The sequence below is a fragment of the Liolophura sinensis genome, chromosome 5 (genome assembly GCF_032854445.1).
Source record: "Liolophura sinensis isolate JHLJ2023 chromosome 5, CUHK_Ljap_v2, whole genome shotgun sequence".
In the NCBI taxonomy this organism is placed as follows: Eukaryota; Metazoa; Mollusca; class Polyplacophora; order Chitonida; family Chitonidae; genus Liolophura; species Liolophura sinensis.
In genome coordinates this window covers 17,137,416-17,147,417 of record NC_088299.1, presented here as the reverse complement: position 1 = coordinate 17,147,417, position 10,002 = coordinate 17,137,416, and the positions used below count along the sequence as shown (strand labels likewise).

Below are 10,002 nucleotides of genomic sequence, written 5' to 3'. Positions count from 1 at the left end.
TGCATTAGATTCTACGATGACCAGTTGTGACCATAAACTCTCGCGTGACGTCATTTGGCATGATTTTGCACCTTTTAACTGCTAAGTATCTATATTCCAAGTATGTGTGGAAGTAGTGTAATTAGTGGACGCTGCTTATAGTCTTTAGAATTAGCAATTGTGCAACAGGAACGTTTTGTGTGACGTCATTTGTGCTCCCATAGAGATATATTAGCCCTGAAATATTTGGAATCATAAAATGTTTATAGAACGTTCTTAAGGAATAAAACAAACAGTTTCCTTGGACAGGTTTTGATGGCTGTTCTGTTGATGTAAACTTCATTATTTACGAGTGCCTTTCTTTTAAAATAGCACTCCAAATATTATCAGAAAAACTTACCAACGTTGCTGTAGACAATGGGTATAACCGACAGGAAGATGTAAATATACCGATACATCATACTGCCTCCTCAAGTAGGAGTCTGCTCTGGCATTCTTGAGTCTTCTCGGTCAGACCGTGCCCTGAAATTTGTCCAGGTCGTAACTTCATTGTATAGCGAGGTAAATACATCCGTCAGAACACTGATGAATAATGAAGCGGAATGTTCCATTAATTTATAAGTACATCCTGTAAATAGCCGTCAAGAGCAGGTAATGAAGTGACGAACATTTGAACTACGGTGGTTAACTATTCATGCTCCATAATGATCGAGCTTTTGGACAAAGACAGTTGGAACTGTTTTTCTTGTACCGGCCCCACCCCACTCCCAACAAAAGACGACCCAGACTCATCTAGCTTGAACACATCAACCCTGAAATCCACCTTTGCGACTTGGGTCAATTGTATTTTTGGCGACTGGAAGCAATTAAAGAAGGACGTAGGTCGACTTTCGATCGTGAACAACTGGATATAACTCGACGCAGTCGACCCACGCGTGGCGCTTATGTCGAAAAGTTTGACAAAATCTTACGATTGTGAGCCACTGATGGCTTTGATCAGATTCAGTTTCGGTACAACTGTACACAGACCTTTAGCAACGTCACAACATATGACCGGTTCATGATGGCGGGGCCCTTGTATACGATGTGTGGATGTCATTGATATAGTTTCTAATATACCTTTAAGTTGTCTTTTCTTTCGAAATTAAAGGTTTCTTGGAAAATTTTCTTATCCTTTTATTCCAACTTTTCACATTATACCCATATTCAGAAAAAGGACAGACAAATTAACAATCTGTTCTAATTATAGCCCCCTCCTTCGTTTCACTGATCCATGTAGATCAGATGCTTTGTCTGTGCCTTGCAAAAGGTAACGTACAAGCACGGGCTAGGCCTCCACATATCCATGATCTTATTTCTTGCCTCATCTGTGGTGTCGATTTCCATAGCGTAACATATGCATGTAATGCACTAAATGATGCATCACTGTGACCAGTTGAACGCAAGCACGTGTAGATCGACGGGACTGGGTAGAAGTGTATGCTCCGAGTCGCAGAAAAAATAGGATATGCATGGTCAACTCCGAGAAACTGCTGACGCAGCAGTTATCGGTGACCGCAAGCGCGCGTAGATCGACTAAAACCCGTGTCCGATCGTATGCTCACAGTTGCTTGCTGTTGCTCCAAATTGTTTCCCAGTCGCCAAAAAAACCAGTAACTCCCAGTCGCAAGGTCGATCTACGCCCGTCTTCAGAATTATTGATACAATTTTTTTAATGAACGTTACAATGAAACTCGCAGTGAAATAAATATTTCAGTAAGCTTTGGAATTGAGAAACTTAATGAAACAGTGTTTTTACCCGTGTTACATTTGCAAGGATTAGATGGTAGTTCTTACGACTACGAAGTTTGTTCTGACTTCCCGTTTTAGCCTTAGCAGCTGTTTTTAGTGGATTTATATAATATTTAGAATTAAGATTTATTATTTCATAAAATTCTATCGAATGAATTTCAAATTATAGTAAACTTTAACCTGTAGATAGAAAACGTTTGCTGATCGAACACGTTTGATTGTTGTCACATTTTTTAATTATTAAACATGCAATATGCCAGCCGGTGTCCAGTCGGTGTCAGATTCATTTCAGTATAGACATTTTAATTTAATTTAATTTTAATTTATCATTCTTTTTAAAACACTGTTTTAAACACAAATTAGAGTTTACAGACCTATCGCCATAACAAATTCACAACCCATGCGTTCTATTCATGCGGCGCCATAAATGTGACATGTTTAGAAAAAAAAAGTGAATGGAAAAAATTAACAACACAAATTTTAAGGTTTCAGTTTTTTATTAAATAAGTCGTTCGCTTAGTAATCTTAATAAAGATCTCGTGTGCATGAATTAATAGAGATCTCTAGAGCACGTCTTCAAACTGGTGGAATTTAACTTAAGTTATAAGCCTCTATCAGAACAGACACAGGCTGCATTATTGTTTAATGTCGCGATGTACACCCATCGTGTAAGGTTAAGCAAAGAAATACAGTGTAAAGTATTTCAAATGCATCAACACCGCCAGTAAAGCATAAAACATACTTTGTGCTTCAGTTATTTCACAAGTAAGATTTGGAACAAAGCTCAAAACTAATATCACACGGGTGGATCTTTAAAGATCATCATACCAGCCACAGTGGTACATCCTGTGTCAGACCTAGCAAAAGGTTGCTATGGGCGTGACTACCAAGCGTGTGGGCGCGGTTAACTCTCCGCTGCCCATCGTTGGAGTCCCCGGGGCACAATTGCATTCTACCAATTCGACATACCTACTGGGCTTTCCGTACAGGTGAAAATATACTCGTCAAGTGGGAATGCCGGCTAGTAACGTGTCACAGGCCGGTGGTTTAGTCAGGTCATTCTGGTTCCCTTCAGCCATAAAACTGACCATCCTCGGACATCTATGCCTATATGTATAAATATATATCGCTGAATGGATGATACTTCGGCCTGGGACGTGGCTCTACGTGTAATTGTGGGACAAATGTGATGGGCAGATGCGGCTTGATAGATTCTCAAGGATCACGACTAGATCTTGGCTCATTAAGTCGCGGGTTTCAGTCTCCACTGGTTCGGCTGTCTCTGGAAATGAGGAGACTTTTCACGAATCACCATGAACTTGAATCACTTGGGAAATATCCCATTTCCTTCTCATATCTTTCATCGTGATGCATATAATGCATACCTGTCTGAGAACAGCATAACAACACCCGTGAGGACATCAGCAGCTTGCCAGAAGTCTTTGGTTTACATCATGCAGACACTCCGGTGTAATACAAGCCTAAAACTACAACCATCGTATAAGTAAAACACTCTTTAGTACAACAATCAATGATCAGTCAATAGGACAAACGACCAATCAATCAATCAATCAATCAATCAATCAATCAATCAATCAATCAAACAGTCAATCGACCAATCAATCAAGCAATCAATCCATTTATCCTTCAACCAATCAACCAAAGAGTCAATCAATCAACCAATGAATAAATCAACCAATTAACGTCAATCGATTAATCAATCAAACACAGTACTGCTCTTGTGTCTATCTCATATATCGATACATATTTTTCGTACCAGTGAAAAAACCTTGCGCAGTGTGTTTAATAATTTGTTTATAGGGTGTGTAATAACATGTTCTATGTCTTTGAGCGTGTGTAATAGAATGTTCCATGTCCTATAGCGTGTGTAATAACATGGCCTGTGTCCTATAGCATGAGTAATAACATGGCCTATGTCCTATAGCGTCTGTGATAACATGGCCTATGTCTCATAGCGTGTGTAATAACACGGCCATATGCCCCATAGCGCGTGTAATAACACGGCCTATTTCCTATAGCGTATGTAATAACATGGCTTATGTCCTATAGCGTGTGTAATGACATGGCCTATGTCCTATAGCGTGTGTAATAACATGTCCTATGTTCTATAGCGTGTGTAATAACATGTCATATGTGCTATTGCGTGTGTAATAACGTTTTCCATGTCCCATAGCGTGTGTAATATCATAACCTATGTCCTATAGCGGTTGTAACAATATGGCCTGTGTGCGATAGCGTATGTAATAACATGGCCTATATCCTATTGCGTGTGTAATAACATGTACTATGCCTCTCACAATTTTAAGAAAGTGGAAATGTTTTACTTTTTTGATGATTTGATCTATCTTCACTGTGTTCAGTTTACTTGTTGTAATCGCCATCTCTTCATTCCTCAACAAACACAACAAGTAGTAGTTTTCAGGGGAGATAACTCTGAAAAGACCTTCTTATCTTGTTCGTGATTTGTATGTATGTCTTGGGTTTAACGTAATGCTTAACAATTTTTCAGTCATTTGACGACGAGAAGCCATTAAGTGTGTTTACATATATTGTGTCATCTTGTGACAGGGCCAGTCCATGCCGCCAAAGTGCTGCCGCCACTGATGTATCATGCCGAAGACACCAGACATGACACCCCTCCCCCCTCGAATTCACATTATACTGACACCGGGCCAATCAGTCCTTTTTCCTTGCTCTGACCTCTTAGGGCTGAGGGCCAAGCGAGGCTGCAGCAAGTGCCATTTTTAAAGTTTTAATTTAGTTACGACATAACCCGGGCTGTTCGTGATTTATAGTTAGCCCCATTAATGTGGTATGTGTCGCACAAGGCCACCCTAAGTTATCCACAAACTAAAGTAATCGTTATAGACCACTGGTCATTGTAAGTTACCTAAGGCACCCAATTCCACAACTAGGATGCCTGAGGTGGGTGGATGTGGGAGGGGGTGGAGGGGAGCAAAATGGAAATTTAGAAAATCCAAACTTAACTTAGTATGTTCTCGCGCAGACAAGTTTTTGGAAATCCAAGCTGTTCAATATGACAAGATTTATTTTGAGACTTTTACCAAATATACACCTCAAGCTGATATATGGTACAACAGTCCAGCATGCAGCCCACATCACTTAAGCAAGGTACGAGCTAGTGTCACTCTATTGTACTTTCGCTGTGTATGTAAACCTCCAGTGGGCAGGGTGGGGCGGAATGGAAGAGCTGGAAGACATTAATGAGCAAGAAAGTGACCAGAGCACCGAGAAGTGACCCAATCTGTGTGACTACACCAAACCACATCAGCGCGCGCCGACCCTCGCCACGACACACGGTTGCTATGGAAACCTTAGAGTAGGTGATCAATCCCATAGCCAGAACTTGAGACAGTATCTGAAAAAACAATAAATGTGTAATATCATTCCCTGTGAGTTATTATTCTATACAAAATAACTGAGATTGTTTTTTGATTCTTGTTTAACGCAATATGATTTTTTTTATATAATGACGATCTGTGCTATGGCTGGAACGCTTGAAGTCACGAAGGCACTGTTAACATTAGGTACCTGGGGAATCAAAGAGTACCTTTTACTTCGTTTGCACTATTTGAGATGTGGTGCAGAAGTATCAATTCTGGTTTCCCAAAGCATTCTTACACTCAAAACCACTTACCGCCAGGGCTTCTCCTGGAATTTTTCCGACGAGGACGGCTGTGGGGCTGAGGGAGGCCAGAGCGAGGATGTACGCGGCCACCAGAGAAGACAAAAACGTCAGGAAAGCGATGGTGTACTTGGACGTGACCGCCAAGAAGAACGCCACAAAACATGCCACTGGATTAGCAATCTGAGCCAGCGTCACGGCCAGGTGGTAAGTCTCATTGCCGTACGGGAGACAGGCATAGGACTGTAAGGAGGGTAAAGCCCCATTTCCTAGCCCGTTCAACCAGGCCGTCAACACCAGCAGAAACCCGTACTCACATGCGCTTATATTTGTCAATGTGTGCGTTTTTGTCTTTGTTTCCCTGGGTTCCTTGAATGTGTTATAGGTGACAGAGTTTATCTGAGCGGTGTCTACACTGGCCTGAGGTTTGGCTGGGTTAGTGTGGAATACCCGCTGTTACGAGACAGACTTGGACTAACGAAATCCTCCGTGTCCTCTTTCGTGATCTCGTGCACGTTGCACACCTGTTCACGCTTACAGTGTGGGAGGAAGTTCAATAGCGAGAACGAGCTCACGGAAACTACCATCATCAAGAACAAGAACAGGAAAAAGTCTCTGGGAGGGAATCTCGGTGGAAAGTACACGGGTTGTACAGAGTAGCTTGTTTCATTGAACCAAGTTCCATTCAGCAATGTTGCGTTGACGGAAGAGACATTCTTGCAGGACATGACCCCGACCCCCTGTCCAATCGCCACAAGGCTGGGCAGCAAGCCGCTGAGCCCCTCTCCGATAAAGTAAGACGTCATGTAAGGCGTCTTGAAGAAGGGACATGAAGGTAAGGAATACGATAGAGGAGGTGCAATCGACGGTACCCAGAAAGAAATTGAGGAAGAGAAGTGGTGTGCTATGTTCCATTCCACCGATCTCCGTCGTCCAGTTCCACAAGAAGGCGAGGAGTAAGCAGGCGACTGCACCTACGGACAACACAATGAAAACGACAGGCCTCTCCGAGACGATTCGCGGGGCCAACAAGTGCCCCACAGTGTAGAGCAGTGGTCCAATATTCGCCACCTGGATGATGATGATGAGGTAGGAGCCCAGGTTCCACCCCTCGGGCAGGTGCTCTACCAAGATGGGCAGCTCCACCCAAACCCCATTAATGTCCAGCCAGGAGCCGATGCCGAACAGAGCGGCCAGGATGTGGACAAACAGGGACGTCTCCCGCAAGACCTTCCAGCATCGCATCGTCAGTGTCAAACACGAACCTTGAACGAGAAAAGAAGTGAGTCATTAATAAATTTAATATTCTGTCAGCCTGACTCTGCCATAAATAACCCTTGAAATGATGTTTTATTATGATCATGTGTGGATATAGCCTTCCACATGTTTTTGTATCTATATGACGCTCGATATAGTACCCCACATATGTACATGTATGTACACGTAACAAACTGTGACGCTTGATATGGTCTTCCCCATATGTTCTTGTATGTACACGTAACAAACTGTGACGCTCGATATGGTCTTCCCCATAAGTATATGTATGTACATGTAACAAACTGTGACGCTTGATATGGTCTTCCCCATATATTCTTGTATGTACACGTAACAAACTGTGACGTTCGATATGGTCTTCCCCATAAATATATGTATGTACACGTAACAAACTGTGACGCTCGATATGGTCTTCCCCATAAGTATATGTATGTACACGTAACAAACTGTGACGCTCGATATAGTCTTCCTAATATGCATATGTATGTACATGTAACAAACTGTGACGATCGATATGGTCTTCCCCATATGTATATGTATGTGCACGTAACAAACTGCAACGCTCGATATGGTCTTCCACATATGTTATTGTACGTACATATATGTGTAAAATACAGTGGAGCTTGAGATTTCCTGTATCTCTTTGTACATAACAGTCAATCATGCTTGACATGAACGTCCTTACAGATAAATGCTAAAACTGCGAACGACTGAAATCGCTCTAGCGAGAAGAAATCGCACACAAAGTAGGTGGTCCGGTGGCTGACTACGGAGCTCCTACTCACCTGGAAGATTTGATTTACTTGCTGTATCTCACCTGAAGTATTCCCAGGTTAGCTAAGGCACCGACAAAAACTGGTGAAGAAATCTTGTAACATTTGCTACAGAAAAAAACATGACATCTCCGCTGTTAACATACGCAATCCCTCACACATGTGAAATGACAAAAAGTAGCTTTCAGACCCGGCTGGGATAGACCGCGTTTTTAATAGAAATACACAGATCACACATAAAACTCTTTTTCTTTTTGAAACCATAAGTCTGTGACTGATAACTTGAATCTTGTCTCCCTGCGTCAGATGTCTGGCGAAGGGTGCCTGCTTGGGTTTCGCCTATGGTCGTTTTGTTCTTACCAGTAAATAGTTATACACTAGGCTGAGAACTTTGGTTTTTTTATTTATTTTAAATCCCATACTCCAGAATATTTCATCATAGGAACAGATAGTGAAAGAATCATGAGAGGTTTTTTCAAACTATGTTTCTGTTTTAATTTGTCTTTGCCAGTGAAGTTAACAAAATCGTATTTTTGTATGAGGAATCCAGGCTGTTTGGAAAAACTGGGGAGCTGATATACGCGTTGTTCAGTGATTGTAAATCAAGTAGCTCTCGTTGAGATTACAATACATCCGGGACGTTATGGTTAAGTCTGCTAAGACTGTAAAACAGCCCACTGCCCTACATTGGGTCAAGATTTAAGCTTGACCTTATCAGAGTGGGTTCAGGTGAAGGAGAATTTAACAGGCCAGCTGTACCAGGCGGGAATGGGCAGGTGTGGAATTAAAACCTGATCAAAAACCATCAAGCTGAAATTTATCGCTTTATTCTTGGAGACCTGGACACTTCAACTATGATTACGTTAGGACATGCGTTACACCTTGAGTTATGCAACTGGGATGACATTTACACCTGAAGACATGCAAGTACAATTACACTTCCACCTGAAAACATGGAATTAAAACTATAATTACGCCTGGACAAATGGAATTAGAACTACAGTTACACATGAGGACATGGAAGTAGAACTACACCTACACCTGTAGATATGCGATTAGAACTACAGTTACACCCGCAGACATGGGACTAGAACTTCATCTACACCCGCGGACATGAGATTAGAACTTCATCTACACCCGCGGACATGGGATTAGAACTACACCTACACCTGCAGGCATGGAATTAGAACTATGCCATCAGCTATATTACAACATCAGCTATATCCGAAAACTTGGGATTAGAACTACAGTTAAGTTTGAGGACACGGAATTAGAACTACATGTACAAGTACACCTGAAGACATGGAATTAGACCTACAGTTACATCTGCAGAATTACAACATCAGCTATATCCGAAAACTTGGGATTAGGACTACAGTTAAGTTTGAGGACACAGAATTAGAACTACGCCTATATCCGCATACATGGAATTAGAACTACGCCTATATCCGCATACATGGAATTAGAACTACGCCTATATCCGCATACATGGAATTAGAACTACGCCTATATCCGCATACACGGAATTAGAACTACGCCTATATCCGCATACATGGAATTAGAACTACGCCTATATCCGCATACATGGAATTAGAACTACGCCTATACCCGCATACATGGAATTAGAACTACACCTACACCTGAAGACAGACCTGAATTACAGTTACAGCTAAAGACACGGGATTAGAACAACATTAACGCCATACACAGTTACATACAGTTATACACATTTACCTGTCAGTTTTTTTGTATTTTTATACATATACATGTATATTTAGACACATTTCAGAACAAGACAGCCGCAGTATATACTATTGTGATAATGGAGCTAGCTAGGTTATAAGGTAAAGAAAATGTCTTTTGAATTTTTGTTTACCTGTCACTTTCACCACTGACCACAGCCCACCTGTAGGTTACGGGTCACAGTAGAATAGTTATGTGCTAAAACTGTACACACTCACGCGGTCTACCCTCATGCTAAGCCCGCACGAATATCACCCAGGCTACCGGTAGAGGTCGATTAGGCTTGTAGGATGGGGACTATGAAGGACGAATACCGTGCAAAGGTTTAGATCACTGTACAGGAGGGGTTAATACATGTACATGTAATTATATCCCGACGGTAGAGCTCCAAAAAACGGAAACACAGGTAGAGTGAGATAAAGCGTTCGTTTTCTGTGTGTTTCAATAGGTTGTGTACACAGAGGTACATGTACAGCATAAGAACAGAACAGTAGATGTAGGCAGGTTTCGTGTGCTGAAGGCTGAAACAGTTCCTACTACCCTGAGGTTTCTGTTTGAACATACATATCTTACACCCTCACCGCTAACCAGCCCTATCTGGACTTGGAAAGAACCCGAAGCTATAAAACTGTTTGTACCACCATGTGTGCGTGGCTTGTTTGTTTCTTTGTTAGATGGTTGGGTCCACTAGACTCAAGAATATTTAACTTATAATATACGACCGATGCTTTTTTGTGACCGGAATAAAACAACGGGTAGCTTGTTTGTACCTTA

The 10,002-nt window shown here is 41.7% G+C and overlaps 1 pseudogene; it reads right to left on the bottom strand.

The window, feature by feature from the left end:
- Positions 1-4,936: 4,936 nt before the first annotated feature.
- Positions 4,937-9,498, bottom strand: LOC135465506 (solute carrier family 52, riboflavin transporter, member 3-B-like; annotated as a pseudogene).
- Between the last annotated feature and the right edge of the window lie 504 nt (positions 9,499-10,002).